This window comes from Orycteropus afer, unplaced genomic scaffold, assembly GCF_000298275.1.
Source record: "Orycteropus afer afer isolate SDZICR_OR568_19922 unplaced genomic scaffold, OryAfe1.0 scaffold00118, whole genome shotgun sequence".
In the NCBI taxonomy this organism is placed as follows: domain Eukaryota; kingdom Metazoa; phylum Chordata; class Mammalia; order Tubulidentata; family Orycteropodidae; genus Orycteropus; species Orycteropus afer.
The window spans coordinates 7,879,886-7,899,717 of record NW_006921705.1 but is presented as its reverse complement, the minus strand read 5'-3'; the positions used below and the strand labels follow the sequence as shown (position 1 = coordinate 7,899,717).

The following is a 19,832-nucleotide window of genomic DNA, read 5'->3' as shown; positions in this document are numbered from 1 at the left end:
GTCATTTGACTGCTACCCAGAAGGCTGGTGGTTCAAAACCCACCAGCCACTGCTCAGAAGATAAGGTATTCTACTTTCATTGAGTTACCTCCTCAGAAACCCAAGGAGGGGTCTCTGTGAGTCAGGATCAACCTGATGGCAGTGAGTTTGGGTTTTTTTTTTGGTGTTTATATATCTCTCTCTCTATATATATATGTCTGTCTGTATGTATACACACACGTACACACACATATAATATGTGTGTACCATCATTTATTTAACTTTCTGATAAATTTTTGGTTGTTTGTAAGTAGGGAGTTATTTTGATTTGTTTTGTTTTTGCTAATATAGACACTGCTGCCATGTCTAACCTTGACGTACTTTTGTTAGTTTATCTGTAGAGCTAATTCCTAGCAGTGTAAAAGTTTTGTCAAATGGTATATGCATTTTTAATTTAACTAGGTTTTGGTGCATATTCTTTTTTAAAAAACACTCATCAATAGCTAATGCAATTGTCTATTTCCCTGCATGTGGTTATTATGGACATTTAAAATTTTTGCCAGTGTGTTTGGTTAAAAATGGTGTCCCCATGGTTATGATTTGCATTTCCTAAATTATGAGTGAGTTTTTGCATTTTCTGTTTTGTTACTTGTTTCTTTGTATTTTTTTTCTGTGCACATCTTATTCATAACTGTTGCCAATTTTCTATGAGACTTTTCATTTGTTCCTTATATATTTTATAGTGGTTTGAATATGGATTTCTTTAAGGAATTAGAACTTTTCTTAAATAATAAACAGTTTTATTATTTTAAACAGCAGTAGGCTTCTCGATGAATCATAATTCAGTTAAGAATCCAATTCAAGGTCACTTGGCAAAGGTACAGACTGAGAACTTGTTTTGCCTCATAAGTGATTTCTAGAATTGCTGTTTTAGTCTACCTCATTAAATATTACTTATTGAGAACTCTCAGAATCTCTGAGAATGGGCATGGGGGAGGTCAGTGAGATTGAACACACACATGAAAGCATAATAAATGCCATTTGGGGCTAGACCATTTCTCCACCCCAGATGGTGACATTTTGCCAGCATGTGACTTTTAAAAATCTGTTTTCCTTCATGACTTTAACCTGACCAAAGTTACATGTGTGTATTTACTGAAATCTTCAAGTACTTACTAACCATATCATGTATCCATGCATGCATGCATGCATGAATCCACCCATTTACCCATTCATTCAATAAACATTTATTGAGTACTTATTATATGCCAAACACTATTTTAGGTGATACTGATATAAAGTTGAACCAAAGTCCTTGCTTTTATGGGGCTGATATTCTGGTTGAGGTTCTATCCTTGAATATCTTGCATTTACTTACTTATTGTATAGGGCGCTCTGATGCCCTTGTGGTTAGGATATCTGGCTGCTAACCACAAGGGTGGTAGTTTGAAGCCACCAGCTGCTCCATGGGAGAAAGATGAGGCAATTTGTTTCTGTAAATATTTACAGCCTTGGAAACCCTAGGGGGTCGCTATGAGTCAGAATCAACTCAGTGGCAATGAGTTTGAGTTTGGCAATGAGTTCTTATTTTATAAGGTATTTGGGGAGTATATGTTTTAGTCTCCAGTTTTGTTTTGGAAACTCTTAGAGGCAGAGATAATATTTAATATTTTGTAGCTTTCACATAATCTAACAGTACTTTGTTCATAGTTGTTGTTGTTGTTGTTGTTATGTGCCGTGGAGTCGGACCCGACTCATAGCAACCCCTCCTTGGGTTTCTGAGGCAACATCACTATAGAAGTAGATTGCCCAACCTTCTTTCTGAGGAGTGGCTGGTGGGTTTGAACTGCCAGCCTTCAGGTTAGCAGTCAAGTACCTTAGGCATTACGCTACCAGAGCTCCTTAAAATTGGAGCTTTGTATTATAATTCCAATTTGATGAGTATTTAGGGGAAAGAATCACCAAGATGGTGGTTGTTGTTGTTGTTATGTGCCCCCAAGTCAGACTCGACTCATAGCGACCCCTCCTTGGGTTTCTGAGGCAGTATCACTACAGAAGTAGATTGCTCAACCTTCCTTCTGAGGAGTGGCTGGTGGGTTTGAACCGCTACCCTTCTGGTTAGCAGTCAAGTGCCTTAGGCACTATGCTACCAGAGCTCCTCATAGTAGCTACTGTAATATAGATACATATTTCTTATTGATCTAGATATAGTGTGTGTGTGTGTGTGTGTGTGTGTATAGATGATTATTATCAATTGAGTTAATATAATTCTTAGTAAAAAATCCATTTATATCATCAAAGAAAAAAATAGGGCAAACTTAGGGGCCCTAATTTATGACTAAACAGACTATCAAGCATAATCCAGATGCACAAACAACAAAAAATAAACCAGATGATTGGGATCTTCTAAAAATTAAATTCTTATGTGCATCAAAGACTTCTCCAAAAGAGTAAAGAGAGAACCTACAAAATGGGAAAAAAATATTTGGCAATGATATATCAGACAAGGACTTACCTCTAAAATTCATAGAAAACTCCAATGCCTCAATATCAAAAAGACAAACAATCTAATTGAAAAATTGGTGGAAGACATGAACAGACATGTAACCAAAGAGGATATTCAGCCAGCCAACAAACACATGAAGAAATGTTTGTGATCATTAGCCATTGGAGAGAAGGAAATCAAAACAGCCATGAGATACCATCTCACCCCAGTATTAATAGCAAAGTTTAACAAGACAGAAATGACAAATGCTGGCAAGGAAGTGGAGAGATTGGGACTCTCATAAATGCTGGTGGGACTGTAAAATGATACAACCACTTTGGAAATCAGTATTGTGATTCCTTAAAAAGTTGGAAATAGAAATACCATTTGATCCAGTGATCCCATTACTACGTATATATCCTAAAAAAGTGAGAGACAAGACATGAATAGATATCTGCACACCCATGTTCATTGCAGCACTATTCACAATAGCAAAGAGATGAAAACAACCTAAGTGCCTATCATCTGAGGAATGGATAAACAAACTGTGGTACACACATATAATGGAATACTATGCAACCCTAAAAACTGCAAAACAGCACATAATGTGGATAAACTTGGAGGACATTATGCTGAGTGAAATAAGTCAATCGTTGTTGTTATTTGCCATCGAGTTGGCCCCGACTCATAGCGACCCCTCCTTGGGTTTCCGAGGCAGTATCACTACGGAAGTAGGATTGCCCAACCTTCCTTCCGAGGAGTGGCTGGTGGGTTTGAACCGCCAACCTTCTGGTTAGCAGTCAAGTGCCTTAGCCACTATGCTACCAGAGCTCCCACATACATATGTACATATATATAAAATTTAATTTTTTCAATATATAACCTCTTGGAACAATAAACCCTATAGCTTTTCTTAGCATTATGTAAAATGTTAATAGTATTTGTCAGTATTATTTATTTCAAAATTACTTTTTTAAAAAAGAATTACATATTCCTGGTAGAAAGTATGGAAAACACAGAAAAATATTAAGAAAAAAAATTGTTGTCATATATAAATAAATAAATCTATTCAGTGACATATTTCTGCTTTTTTAAATAATGAATTTCTACATAATTTAGTTCATAGTCTACATAATTTGAGCCTATATAAACTTTTTCTTTTTTTTAATTTCAATATTCTTTTTGTAGTCCTTCAAAATTTCTATCTCCCCTCTACCCAGATCTATTATTATAGGATTAGTAAAACCTATGCTTAAATTATAATTTAATATAAAATTTACAATTATATTCCTTTAAACATTCTTTAAGCCCCTTTAAAGCTTTCTATCCAACATAAAAGTATTTTAGCTTTTTAACGTTAGAAGATAAGATAGTCCCTGGAATCAGAATGCCCTGGATTCAAATTAGTGCTGTACCACTCCTTCCTAGCTATGTGGTATCAGGAAAGTTTTACAATCTGCACCTTAGTTCTTTGATTAATAAAATGAAGGTAAAAACAGTAGCTACTACAAAGAGTTATTGTGAGGAATAAAGAAGACAATGCACTCATTATGAAACCAAGCATACATAAGTGTTAGTTTAAAAAGCAGTTTACTTGAACAAAGCTGATCTTTATGTGTCTCCAGTCCAAAGAAACCAAATGGACAAGTTATTCTTAAAAAATACTCTACATTTTGGAGTCTTTTGAGTTCACAACTCTATATCTGATGGACAAACTAGTGGTGACTCAGATTGAGACCAGACTTCCAGGAAAATTATCTGGGTGAGATATACCTAATCAGGCATGCTTTAGACTAAGTACAGAGCTCTAAAGTCAGAATTTAACTACACCAGTTTCCCAGAATAAGTAGTAAAGGTCAGAGATAAATAGGCACTTGACTCTTGACCTTATGATCTATTTCTATTTATCATGTGATATATTAACATTAAGTTTATTATGGAGAAAACTGTATTTATTGGCAATGATCTCAGCAACTGTGTGCCTTTCCCATTAAATACTACCTTACTATCTTTTCTTTGAGTGACTCATACATAATTTTCTCTTGTTCTGCTCCCCTCCTGCCCTATCCCCCCCCCCCAGTTATTGTTGCTGCGGTGGGAGAATCTCAAAATAGTAAATACTATTCTAGCTACCACTTATTTAGTGCTAAATATTTACCAGCACTTACTGATGAAGATTGAAGACTACAGTCTGCAGTATAGATTACACTTCAATATAAAGAAAACAAAAATCCTTACAACTGGACCAATAAGCAACATCACAATAAATGGAGAAAAGATTGAAGTTGTCGAAGACTTCATATTGCTTGGTTCTACAATCAACACCAATGGAAGCAACAGTCGAGACATCAGACAGTGTATTGCACTGGGCAAATTTGCTGCAAAAGGCCTCTTTCAAGTGCTGAAGAGCAAAGATGTCTCCTTGAAGACTAAGGTACATTGAACCCAAGCCATGGTATTTTCGGTTGCCTCATATGCATGTGAGAGCTGGACAATTAATAAGGAAGACCAAAGAATAGTTTATGCTTTTGAATTGTGGTGTTAGAGAAGAACACTGAATGTACCATGGACTGCTAAAAGAACTAACAAATCTGTCTTGGAAGAAGTGCAGCCAGAATGCTCCTTGGAAGTGAGAATGGCCAGACTTCATCTCACTTACTTTGATCATGTTCTCAGAAGGGACCATTCCCTGAAGAAGGATATCATGCTTGACAAAGTGGAAGGTCAACAGAAAAGGGGAAGGTCCTCAGTGAGATGGATAGACACAGTAGCTACAATGATGGGCTCGGGTATAGCAAGAAACATGAGGCTGGCATAGAACTAGGCAGAGTTCCATTCTGCTATACGGAAAGACGATTTGAAGCACTTACTGATGAAGGTCAAAGACTTCAGTCCTCAGTATGGATTACACTTCAACATAAAGAAAAGGAAAATCCTCACAGCTGGTCCAATAAGCAACATCATGATAAACAGAGAAAAGATTGAAGTTGTCAGATTTCATTTTACTTAGATCCACAGCCAACATCCATGGAAGCAGAAGTCATGAAATCAGACTTCATATTGCACTGGACAAATCTGCTGCAAAAGGCCACTTTAACTCTTTAAAGTGTTAAGAAACAAAGATGCCACTTTGAAGACTAAGGTATGCCTATCCCAAGCCATGGTATTTTTAGTCACCTCATATGCATGTGATAGCTGGACAATGAATACGGAAGACTGAAGAAGAGTTGATACCTTAGAATTATAGTGTTGGGGAATAATAATGAAAATACCATGCACTTCCAGAAGGGTGAACAAATCTGTCCTGGAGGAAGTGCAGCTGGAATACCTCTTGGAAGCAAGAAGTGCTGGACTTTGTCTTACCTACCTTGGCATATTGTCAGAAGGGACTATTTATTCCCTGGAGAAGGATATTAGGTTTGGTAAACCAGAGGGTCAATGAAGAAGAGGAGGAGCCTCACTGATATGGAATGACACAGTGGCAGCAATGATGGTCTAAAGCATAGCAAGGATTGTGTGGATGGTGCAGGACTGGCTGTGTTTCATTCTGTTGTTCATGGGGTTGCTATGAGTTAGAGTCGACTCAACAGCACCTAATAACAACAACAATGCGAAAATGAGACTCAGGAATGTTAAGTACTTTGCCTAAGAAGACTTGGCTAGTAAGTAACAGACTGGAACTCCCATCACCTGATGCTCTTGTGTTTTCCTATTAGATAGCCCGTGGATATTTCCATAGAGGGCAGTGATAAGTGCTGTACCCTCTGACTTAACATTTGTTTTGTAAGGTCTTCTCTTTCCTTCCTGAGTTGTTTTCTACAGTATGAGAGAGTGTTCTCATCCCACCCTAGTTCCACATGTCAGTAGGTACATGGCTCAAGATAGCAACCTCATAATGCCTTCTTCCAATAGTTCCCCTCTCTCATTGTTTACTCCTTTCCCTGAGTGAAGGGATTATTAAAGAGTATTGTTGTTAGGTGTCTTTTAGTCAGTTCCAACTCAGCAACCCCATTTATAACAGAACAAACCATTGTCCATTGTCTGGTCCTGTGCCATCCTCACAGTAGTAGGTATGTTTGAATCCATTGTTGTAGCCACTTGTCAATACATCTTGTTGTTGGTCTTCCTCTTTTTCATTAACTCGCTACTTTACCAAGCCTGATGTTCTCCTCCAAGGATTGGTCCCTCCCCATAATGTGTCCAAAGTATGTGAGCATTCTGGCTATACTTCTTCCAAGACAGACAGATTTCTTCATTATTCTGGCAGTTCATGGCATATTCAATATTCTTTCATATACCATACTCCAAATGTGTCAATTCTTCTTTGGTATAATATTTTATTATTTTATGCAACATAGGAGATGGCTCACTTGATGAGTCTTGCCTGTGATATTTGCAGAGTGATGGGCCAAATCATTTGGCTTTGAACAAGGCCCCATGTCATTAAATCATTCAGGAGAGGATGAATTCAGCCTCCAGGAAATAAGGAAAGTTTTTATTTGATTTGGATTGCTAATAGGGAAGACTGTTGCTGCATTTGTTTGTTTTTGTTATATCATTTACTTTAAAAAATGCATTGGTTAGCAATGCATCTGAAAAGTTAATATGTATAGTGTAGATGTTTGTCCAATGTGTCATTGCCAAAATTTCTTCTCCCATTTTGTATGTTCTCTTTTTACTTTTTTTTTTTTTGGTAAATTCTTTTGATATACATAAATGTTTAATTTTTAGGAAGACCCAGTCATCTAGCTTGCTTTCTGCATTTTTCAGATATGTTTGATAGTGTATTTATGCCATGTTTTAGGCTCCTAAGTTTGCCCTTATTTTTTCTTTGATGATATTTATAGTTTTAGGTTTTACATTTAGGTCTTTGAGCCATGTTGAGTTAGTTTTTGTATATGCTGAGAGATATGGATCCTGTTTTACATTTCTTCAGATGGATATTTACTAGTACCATTTGTTAAAGAGACTATCTCTTCCCTATTTAGTTGGTTTCAGCCCTTTGTCAAAGATCAGTTGTCCATAGGTGGATGGATTTATTTCTGAGTGCTCAATTCTGTTCCATTGGTATGTGTCTATCATTGTACCAATAGCAGGCTATTTTGACTCCGTGGCAATATAGTAGGTTTTGACCTCCTACTTGTTCTTCTTCTTTAGTAGTACTTTGTTATCCAGAGTCTCTTTCCTTTGCATATAAAGTGGGTGATTAATTTTCCATCTTTAAAGAATGATGATAGAATCTGGTTTGAGATTGCATTATATCTGTAGATTGCTTTGAGTAGAATTGACATTTTCACAACATTAAGTCTTCCTATCCATGAGCATGGCATATTCTTCCATTTATGTGGCTATCTAAATTTAAAAAAAAAAAAAAATTCTAAAATTTATAGGGAACTTCAACACATCAACAACAAGAACAACAACAAAACCAATTGAAAAATGGGTGGAGGGCATGAATTTAAAACTTTCCCAAAGAAGACTTTCAAGTAGTCAACAAACACATGAAAAAATGTTCTTGTTTATTTTTCATTAGAGAGATGATAGAAATCAAAACAACAATGAGATATCATCTCACCTCAGTATTAATACCAAAGTTAAAAATAAAAATGGAAAACAGCAAATGCTGGCAAGGTTAGGAAGATATTAGAACCCTTAAAAACTGTTGGTGAGACTGTAAAATGATGCAATCACTGTGGAAAATGGTATATATCCTAGAGAAAATAGAGCCGTGATGAGAACAGATATATGCACAGCCAGGTTCATCACAGCATTATTCACAAAAGGAAAAAGATGGAAGCAAAAAGATGGCCACTTAAGTGTTCACCAACAGATGAACAGATAAATTACATATACACAATGGAACACTACACAGTATTAAAGAATAAAGATGAATTTGCAAAACACTATCTGACATGGATGAACCTAGGGACATTATGCTGAGAGAAATTAGTCAATCACAAAAGGACAAATATTGTATGAGACTACTACTATAAAAAGTCAAGAAAATGTTTACACACAGAAAGAAACATTGTTTGAAGGTTACCAGGGGTGGGAAGGGAAGGAAGGGTAAATCTCTAATTGGAGGGTCCAAAACCAAACCAAACTCACTGCTGTCAAGTTGGATTCAAACTTGGGTGACGAGAAAGGCAACATACAATAAGGGGGAGGTCCGTACTAAATGATCAAGGAAGGAGCACAAGAGTTAAAGGCAACAAAGATAAATGCTATTACATATGTAATCCTTCAGTAATATTAATAATAACAACCTACAAGAGGATTCATAGACATAAAAGCTGAACAGGGGTTGGAAGGTGAATGGAACTGCACCAACAAATATTTGACAGAGGATATTTCTACATTTGTGTTTACATATGCTGCAAATATATCTATGAATATAGTAGGGCATACAGGGTGCAAAGTTATAAAAATTTCTTAGCCATAACCAAATACCTTGAGGGAATGAGTTGCTGGGCATGAAGGCTCAGGACCTTAGCCTTGGGGTACAACAAAGTCAATCGGCATAATTTGGTCCACAAAGTTTGAAGCATAGTCCATCTGAAGAATATATTTGATCCGTTGAACACCAATGACTGAAGACCATGCAAGCTGAGGGATGACATCAAGAGCATTATACATAGAGAAAGCAAAAAAAAAAAAAAAGAAAAAAAAAGTCATTAAAATGACAAGAAAAGAAGAAAAGAGCAAAATAGATGTCAGAAGAGATTCTGAAACTTGCTCTTAAACAGAGAGTAGCTACAGTGAATGGGAGAAATGATGAAATAAAAGAGCTGAACAGATGATTTCAAAGGGTGGCTAAAGAAGACAGGGTAAAGTTTTATAATGAAATGTGCAAAGACCTGGAATTAGAAAACCAAAAAGGAAGAACATGCTTGACTTTTCTCAAGTAGGAAGAACTGAAGAAAATTCAAGCCTTGAGTTGCAATATTGAAGGATTCTATTGGCAAAATAATGAAATTTTGATGCAGGAAGCATCATAAGAAGGTGGAAGGAATACACAGAGTCATTGTAACAAAGAGAATTGGTTGACATTCAACCAATTTAGGAGGCTGCATATGATCAAGAACAAATGGTACTGAAGAAGAAGTCCAAGCTGCACTGAAAGAACTGGCAAAAACAAGGCTTTAGGAATTGACAGAATATCCATTAAAATGTTTCAACAAATGGATGCAGTGCTGGAAGTGCTCACTCATTTATGCCAAGAAATTTGAAAGACAGCTACCTGGCCAACTGACCAGAAGAAATCCTAAAGAATGTGAAAATTGTCAAACAAAATCATTGATTTCACATACAAGTAAAATTTTGCTGAAGATAATTTAAATATAGTTGCAGCAGTATATTGACAGGGAACTGCCAGAAATTCAAGATGGATTCAGAAGTGGGCATGGAACAAGAGATATCATTGCTTATGTCAGATGGATCTTGGCTGATAGTAAAGAATAACAGAAAAATGTTTACCTGTGTTTTATTGACTATGCAGAGGTATTAGAATGTGTGGCTCATTACAAATTGTGGATAACATTGTGAAGACTGTTAATTGCAGAAAACCTAATTGTGCTCATGAGGAACATGTACATAGTCTAAGAAGCAGAGTGAGGATTTACGGAATGTTGGAATATCAGAAAAGGTGTACATCAAGGTTATATCCTTTCACCATACTTATTCAATCTGTATGAATTAGCTCTACAGATTACTAACAAAAGAACGTGAAGGTTAGACATTGTAGCAACATTTGTATTAAAAAAAAAAAAAAGAACTAAAAAAAAACAACTTCTTACTCCCAAACAACCTAAATATCAGAAAGTTAACAGTTAAATAAATGATGGTGCACATACACCATATATGGACAGCCATTATATGATTATGTATGCTGAGCAAATAATCTGTGAAGCTGGACTATATGAAGAATGATGTAGCATCAGGACTGGAGGAAGACTCATTAACAACCTGCAACATGCAGATGACACAACCTTGCTTTCTAAGAATGAAGAGAACTTGAAGCACTTACTAATGAAGATCAAAGACTACAGTCTTCAATATGGATTACACCTCAACATAGAGAAAACAAAAATCTTCACAACTGGACCAGTAAGCAACATCATGACAAGTGGAGAAAAGAAGGAAGTGGTCAGGGATTTCATTTTACTTGGATCCATAATCAGTGCCCATGGAAGCAGCAGTCAAGAAATCAGGTGATGCATTGCACTAGGCAAATCTTCAGCAAAAGACCTCTTTTAAAGTGTTAGAGAGCAAAGATGTCACTCTGAAGGCTATGGTGCACCTGACCCAAGCCACGGTATTTTAATCACCTCATATGCACGTGAAAGCTGGACGATGAATAAGGAAGACCAAAGAAGAATTGATGCATTTGAATTGTGGTGTTGGTGAAGATTTTTTCTGAAAATACCATGGACTGCCAGAAGAATGAACCAATCTGTCTTGAAAGAAATACAGCCGGAACGTTCCTTAGAAGGGAGAATGGCCAGGCTTTGTCAAGTACTTTAGTCATCTTGTCAGAAGGAATCAGTCTCTGGAGAAAGATACCATACTTGGTAGAGGGTCAGAGAAAAAGGGGAACACTCTCAATGAGATGGATTGACAAAATGGCTGTGACAGTGGGCTCAAGCCTAGCAAAGATATGAAGATGTCACAGGACAAGGCAGTTTCATTTGGTTGTACCCAGGGTTGCTATGAATTGGAGCCAACTTGATAGTACCTAACAGTAACAACAACAGTCCACAAAGACAGTATTCTACATCCTACTTCAGTGAATAGTGACTGGGGTATTAAAAGCTTTTGAGCAGCTCTCTAAGGTGCAACTCTTAGTATCTCCCCATCTAGAGCAAAGAAGAATGAAGAAAATCAGAGACACAAGGAAACAATTGGTCCGTAGTGAACCCCGGCCTCCATGACCCTGAGACCAGAAAAACTAGATGGTGGCTGACTGCCACTGCTGACTGCCCTGGAAGGGATCACATTAGGATGTCCTTGATAGTTGTTGTTAGGTGCCATTGAGCCATCTCTGACTCATACCGACCCTATGCACAGCAGAACGAAACATTGCACAGTCCTGTGCCAGCTTCACGGGCCTTCCTATACCTGAGCCCATAGTTGCAGTCACTGTGTCAGTCCATCTTATTGAGAGCCTTTGCCCTCTTCATTGACCCTGCACTTTACCAAGCATGATATCCTTCTCCAGGGAATGGTTCCTCCTGACAACATGGCCAAAGTAGGTGAGACTAACTCTGGCCATTCTGGCTTCCAAGGAGCATTCCAGCTACACTTCTTTCAGAACAAATTTCTTAGTCCTTTTAGCAGACTATGGTACTCTTAGCATTCTTCTCCAACACCACAACTCAAAAGCATCAACTCTTCTTTGGTCTTCCTTATTCATTGTCCAGCTCTCACATGCATAAGAGGCAATTGAAAATACCATGGCTTGGGTTAGGCACACCTTAGTCTTCAAGGAGACATCTTTGCTTTTCGGCACTTGAAAGGTCTTTTGCAGCAGATTTGCCCAATGCAATACGTAGTCTGATATCTTGACTGCTGCTTCCATTGGTGTTGATTGTGGAAGCAAGTAATATGAAGTCCTTGACAACTTCAATCTTTTCTCCATCCATTGTGAAGCTGTTTATTGGACCAGTTGTGAGGATTTTTGTTTTCTTTATATTGAGGTGTAATCCATACTGCAGACTGTAGTCTTTCAGCTTCATCAGTAAGTGCTTCAAGTCATCCTCACTTTCAGCAAGTAAAGTTGTTTCATCTGCATATTGGAAGTTGTTAATGATTCTTCCTCCAATACTAATGCCACATTCTTCATATATTCCAGCTTCTCAGAATGTTTGCTCAGCATACAAATTGAGTAACTATGGTGAAAGGATACAAACCCTGACACACTCCCTTCCTGCTTTTAAACCGTGCAGTATCCCCTTGTTCTGTCTGAAAGACAGCCTTCTGATCTATGTACAGGTTCCTCATGAGTACAACCAAGTGTTCTGGAATTCCTATTCTTCTCAATGTTATCCATAATTTGTTGTGATCCACACAATCAAATACTTTTGCATAGTCAATAAAACATAAATAATCATCTTTCTGGTATTCATTGCTTTCAGCTAAGAGCCATCTGACATCAGCTCATATCACATCCTCTTCTGAATCCAGCTTGCATTTCTGTAAGGTCTCTGACAATATACTGCTGCAACCAGTTTTGAATTATCTTTAGTAAGATTTTACTTGCATGTAATATTAATGATATTGTTCAATAATTTCCATATTCTGTTGGATCACCTTTCTTTGGAATGGATACAAATATGGATCCCTTCCAGTCAGTTGTCCAGATAATTGTCTTCCAAATCTCTTGGCATAGATGAGTAAGTGCCTTCACTGTGGTATCCATTTGTTGAAACATCTCAACGGGTATTCTGTCAATTCCTGGAGCCTCGTTCTTTGCCAATTCTTTCAGTGTAACCTTGACTTCTTCCTTCAGTACCATTGGTTCTTGACCATATGCCACCTCCTGAAATGGATGAACATCGACCAGTTCTTTTTGGTACAGTGACTCCGTGTATTCCTTCCATCTTCCTTTGATGTTTCCTGCATCACTCAGTATTTTGCCCATAGAATCTTTCAGTATTGCAAATCAAGGCTTAAAGTTTTTCTTGAGTTCTTTCAGCTTGAGAAATGTGAAGTGTGTTCTTCCCTTTTGGTTTTCTAACTCCAGGTCTTTGCACATTTCATTATAATAATTAGCTTTGTCTTCTCAAGCTGCTCTTTGAAATCTTCTGTTCGGCTCTTTTATCTTGTCATTTCTTCCATGTGCTTTATCTACTCTCCGCTCAAGTTTCAGTGTCTCTGCTGACATTCATTTTGGTGTGTTCTTCCTTTCTTGTCTTTTTAATGACCTCTTGCTTTCTTCATGGATGATGTTCTTGATGTCATCCCACAATTCCTATAGTTTTCGGTCATTGGTGTTCAATGCATCAAATCTATTCTTCAGATAGTCTCTAAATTCAGGAGAGATATTATCAAGATCATTTTTTGGCTCTCATGGACTTGTTTTAATTGTCTTCAACTTCACCTTGAACTTGAGTATGAGCAGTTGGTGGTCTGTTTCCACAACCAGCTCCTGGCCCTGTTTTGGCTGAAGGTATTGAACTCCTCCATTGCCTCTCGCCAAAGATATAAGTCTGTCTGATTCCTGTGTATTCCCTCTGGTGAAGTCCACATGTATAGCCATTGCTTATGTTGTTGAAAAAAGGTATTTGCAGTGAATAAATCTTTGGTCTTGCAAAATTCTATCATGCAATCCCCAGCATAATTTCTATCACCAAGGCCATATATTCCAACTATCAATGACTCTTCTTTGTTTCCAACTTTTACATTCCAGTCACCAGTGATAATCACCACATCTTGATTGTAAGTTCAGTCAAGTTCAGACTGCAGAAGTTGATAGAAATCTTCAATTTCCTCATCTTTGGCTTTGGTATTGGGTGCATAGATTTGAATAATAGTGGCATTAACGGGTCTTTTTGGTAGGTGTATGGATATTGCCCTATCACTGACAGCATTGTACTTCAGGATACACCTTGAAACAGTCTTTGTGATGATGAATGCCACACCATTCCTCTTCAGTTTGTCATTTCCAGCATGGTAGATCATATGGTTGTCAGATTCAAAGTGGCCAAAACCAGTCCATTTCAGTTCACTAATGCCTAGAATATTGATCTTTATGCATTCCATTTCATTTTTCACAAATTCCAGTTTTTGTAGATTCGTACTTTGTACATTCCATGTTCTGATTATTATTGGATGTCTGCATCTGTTTCTGTATCTGATTTTGAGTCATGGCACATCAGCCAATGGAGGTCCCAAAAACTTTACTCCATTTATACCAATAAGGTCATCTCTACTCTGAGGAGTCAGCACTTGCCCAGTCATATTTTGAGTGTCTGCTGGCCTGATGGGTTCATCTTCCGGCACTATATCAGACAATGTTTCAGGGCTATTCATGAAGTTTTCCAGTAATAAATCAGACAGTGTTTCACTGCTATTCATAAAGTTTCTACTGGCCAGTTCTTGAGAAGTGGATGACCTCTTCCTTCATCTGAGTCTGTCTTATCTCTTCTGAAACCTGTCCACCATAGGTCCTAGATAGAGTGGGAGGAAAATATGAAATAAAACTCCAACTCCTAAGAAGAAATAGCTTACTGGTCTGATAGAGACTGATGGGACCCCAGTACTGTGGCCCTTCAATGCCCTTCAGACCTAGAATTGAACTCATTTTGGTGGCACAACTTTCAGCAAATGATAGGACCATAAGGGCAACAGTAACACCAGGGAGGTAAGCACTGCTTAGAATTACCCACCACACTAGATCAAAAGGGCAGCATTTTCCCAGGGATAAAGCTAAGAAGGATAGGAGGGATAGGAAAGAACAGAAATGGTAAACATAGGGAGGAAGTGGGAAGAATGCTGTTACATTGTGAGGATTGCAATGAATGTCACAAAACAAAATATGCATGAATTGTTGAATGAAAAACCAGTGTGCTCTGTAAACTTTCCCCCAAATAACAATAAAAAGTTAAAAAAGTGCAATGTAATTTGTCAGAGTTGACAGAATAAGTATCTTAGAAAAGATGGTCTAAGTTGCAGATGCTATTAGCTTGGTGACATCTCTATGGTAATACTTTTATCATCTTCTCCCTTTTTACTTTAAAGCTTATTTTCTTTCTAAAACTGATGTAGAATAAGTGTACCTGAGTTGTTGTTGTTGTTAGGTGCTACTGAGTTGGTCCCGACTCATAGTGATCCTATGTGCAACAGAATGAAACACAGCCTGGTTCTGTCCCATCCTTCCCTTCATTGCCATGCTTGAGCCCATGGTTGTAGCCACTCTATCAATCCATCTCTTTGAGGGTCTTCCCCTTTTTTTCTGACCCTCCACTTTACCTAGCATGATATCCTTCTCTGGGGACTGGTCCCTTCTAACAGCACGATCAATGTATGAGAGAGTCTGGCTGTTTTCACTTCTAAAGAGCATTCTGGCTGTACTTCCTCCAAGACATATTTGTTCATTCTTCTGGCAGTCCATGGTACTTTCAATATTCTTCAACAATACCACAATTCAAGTGCATCAATTTTTCTGTGGTCCTCCTTATTCACTGTCTAGCTCTCAGATGCATATGAAGCTATTGAAAATACCATGACTTGGGTCAGACACACCTTATTCTTCAAAGTGAGTACTTGGTGGTTGTCTCAAAATTTTCCCAGGTGGGTGTCATGGCACACTGTTCTTCAGAGAAAAGCCAGAGAACAGCATGTGACCCTGGTTAAGCACTCGCCTGTTTACTTTAAGCAGTTCATGTAGTCAGACATGTTCCCATCTGTTTAGGCCCAATCACATCAGTTTTGAACTGCTGCTCACAAAAACTTATTTATGGGGAATTATTGGAGAAACATGGAGAATTATTGGAGAAACATAAATTTGGATTTACTCTTTAAAAATGAATAAAAACAAGGGAGAAAATTGAATGATTATATACTGGAAACACATTTGCCTTTGTAAAAATCTATTAAACCTTCTCAGCTTTCTCATATCTTTATAGCTTTATAGATTTTTTTTTTCTCCTCAATAAATACATTGTGCAAGGAAACAATGGGAAATAAGAGACATGGTCCATGCCTTTGGTAATATATAGTAGATTCTTTAAGCTTCAGTTATATTTTCTTACTTTTCAGTTTATGGAAGTGCATTCTTTGAAACAAACACTAATTAAGTACCTAATATATGTATGCTATATTAGTTATATGCTGTACATAAAAAGAAAACAGGCAGAATTCGTGACTCATGGGCTTACAGATTCAAATCATCAAATTATTATTAAAATACCCTTGTGGTTAGTGCTAACAGGAAAAATGTGATGAGTGGGAACTATGGATTGTATTTTTTTTTAAATTCTGATTCTTCCTAATAAAAGTAATTGATCTGGTGATGAGGTCTTGCATTTCCCTTAGAGAAGGACTTTTTCAACTGGTAGAAATTACTTTGATGGAGAATGCCAAACAAAACCATATCCATTCTTGTTAAGTCAATTCCAACGTATGGCAACCCCAAGTGTTACATAAGGTTTTCATGGCTGTGATCTTTATGGAAGGAATTGCAAGGCCTTATTTCAGAGATGCTCTGGATAGATTTGAACCATCAACCTTTAGGTTAGTAGTGGATTGCAAACTCTTTGCAACACCTATGGACCTTAATAGGAATTGCTGATATATTGTTAATTGCCATCTAGTCAGTTCTGACTCACAGCAACCCAAGATATAATAGAACAAAACAGTGCCTGGTTCTGCACAATCCTCACAATTGTTACCACACTTGAGCCCATCGTAGCAGCCATTGTCAATCCATCTTGTTGAGAGTCTTTCCCTTTATCACTGACCCTTGTTAGGTGACGTCGAGTTGACTCCAACTCGTAGCAACCCATGTACAACAGAGGTAGACACTACCCGGTCCTGCTCCAGTTTCACAGTCCTTGCTATACCCTCCACTTTACTAAGCATGATATCTTTCTCCAGGGATTGGTCCTTTCTGACAACATGACCAAAATATGTGGATGAAGTCTGGCCATTCTCACTTCTAAGGAGCATTCTGGCTGTACTTCCTCCAAGACAGATCTGTTTGTTCTTCTAGCATCCATGGTATCTTCAATATTCTTAGCCTATACCACAGTTCAAATACATCAATTCTTCTGTGGTTTTCCTTATTCATTGTCCAGCTCTTATATGCATACAAGGCTCTTGAAAATACCATGTCTTGGGTGAGGCACACCTTAATCTTCAGAATGAAGTCTTCAACACTTAGTCTTTAACACTTTAAAGAGGTCTTTTGCAATGGATTTGTCCAGTGCAATTCGTCATTTGATTTCTTGACTTCTGCTTCCATGAGTTTGATTATGGATCCAAGTAAAATGAAATTGTTGACAACTTCAATCATTTCTCCATTTATCATGATGCTCCTTATGATCCAGTATGAGGATTTTTGTTTTCTTTATGTTGAGGTGTAATCTCTACTGGAGGCTATATAGTCTTTGATGTTCATCAGTAACTGCTTCAAGTTTTCTTCACTTTCAGCAAGCACAATTGTGTTATCTGCACATTGTTAATGAGTCTTCCTTTAATCTTGATGTCATGTACTTCCTAATATAGTCTGTTTCATGGATTATTTGCTCAGCATACAGATGGAATAACTGTGGAGAAAGAATACAACCCTGACACACACCTTTCCTGATGTTAAACCATGTGGTATCCCCTTGTTCTGTTAGAACCACTGCCTTTTGATTTATGTAAAGTTCCTTAGGAGCACAATTAAGTGTTCTGGAATTCCCATTCTTCACAATGTTATCCATAATTTGTTATCATTCACATGTCAAAAGCTTTTGCATAGTAAATAAAACACAGGTAAATATCTTTCTGGAATTGTTTGCTTTCGGCCAAGATCTATCTCACATCAGCAATGATGTCCCTCATTCCATACCCTCTCCTGAATCTGGCTTGAATTTCTGGCAGTTCTTTGTCAATATCATGCTGCAACCATTTTTGAATTATATTCAGCAAAATTTTACTTGTATATGAAATTAATGATATTTTTTGATAATTTCCACATTCTGTTAGATTATCTTTCTTTTGAATGACCACAAATATGGATCTCTTCTGGTCAGTTGGCCAGGTAGTTGTCTTCTAAATTTCTTGTTATAAACAAGTGAGTATCTCCAGCACTGTATCCATTTGTTGAAACATCTCAATGAGTATTTTGTCAATTGCTGGAGCCTTGGTTTTCCCAAATGCTTTCAGTACAGCTTGGATTTCTTCCTTCAGTACCATTAGTTTTCGATCATATGCTATCTCCTGAAATGAGTGAAAATTAATCAATTCTTTTTGGTACAGTGATCATGTATATTCCTTCCATTTTCTTATGATGCTTTTTGCATTGTTCACTGTTTTGCCCATAGATTCCTCCAGTATCATAACTTGAAGCTTGAATTTTTTCTTCAGTTTTTTCAGCATGAGAAATGCCAAGCGTGTTCTTCCCCTTTGATTTTCCAACTCTGGGCTTTTGGTCATTTCATTGTAATACTTTACTTTGTCTTTTCAGGTCACCCTTTGGAATCTTTTATTCAGTTCTTTTACATCATCATTCTTCCCATTCACTTTAGCTACTCCCTTTACAAGGGCAAGTTTTGGAGGCTCTTCTGTCATCACTTTTGATCTTCTCTTCCTTCTTTGTCTTTTTAGTGACTTTTTGCTTTCTTCATGTATGATGTCCTTGATGTCATCCCACAATTCATCTGGTCTTCAGGCACTGATGTTCAGTGCATCAAATCTGTTCTTCAGGTGGTCTCTAAATTCACAGTGTGATAAAATCAAGGTCATATTTTGGCTCTTGTGGATTTGTTTTAATTTTCTTCAGCTTACTTGAACTTGCACATGAGCTATTGATGGTGTGTTCCCTAGTAGGCCCTTGGCCTTGTTCTGACTGTTGATAATGAACTATCCCATCATCTCTTTCAATACATGTAGTCAATTTGATTCCTGTGTATTCTATCTGGCGAGGTCCAACTGGATAGTCACCATTTATATTTTTTGAAAAAAGCATTTGTGAGAGTTCTGGTAAGATGATGGCATAGGCAGAAAGACTGCACAAACCCTCTTCAACAAAGAAAAGGAGAACCAATTAACACAGATACAGAAGTTAATCCTGGACTCCTGAGTCTTGAAGGGAAGGATATAGAAGTGGACTAAATGCCAACTAGCAGAAGAATTTGCATGAAAACACCAAAAAGGAGATGTATGGAGCTGCGGTCTGGCAGCGATCCTGACAGCACAGACAGCTTGGATATTGCCAAGTGGTGGTAGGACCTAAGAATTAACCTAAAAATCAGCCCTGCTAGCCAGGGATTGGACAGAAGACTGCTCTGGTGGCTGGTGAATAAAAGGGGAAGCAGCAAACAGGAAGGTGTGCTGAACTATGGACTATTGCCTATCCAGAGGATGCTGCCATTTTGAATGTTTACAAGTGATTTGACCATTTTGGATATTTAAAGTGACAGCATTCTCCCAGATTCCAGGGACTTAAGAACACGCTCCACTTGCTGGGAACCTCAAGGACATTCTGGACGCAGACAACTGGAAAGGTGCGACATTCCCCTTGTTACTTTTATACCCCACACCCTCTTGTTGAACAGAGGTGCAGCCATCCCTCACTCCCACCCACCTTCTGGGCCAGCAGGAATCCCATCCCAGTCTGTGCGCTCAGATGGAGCCTGGGTGCCCTGCCCTAATTTTTTTTTTT

At 37.7% G+C, this 19,832-nt stretch overlaps 1 protein-coding gene across 1 annotated transcript in view; it reads left to right on the top strand.

The window, feature by feature from the left end:
- The window catches only part of RNLS (renalase, FAD dependent amine oxidase), a 443,738-nt gene that overhangs the window by 2,909 nt on the left and 420,997 nt on the right, over positions 1–19,832 (top strand). The gene's annotated exons all lie outside the window — the stretch shown is intronic.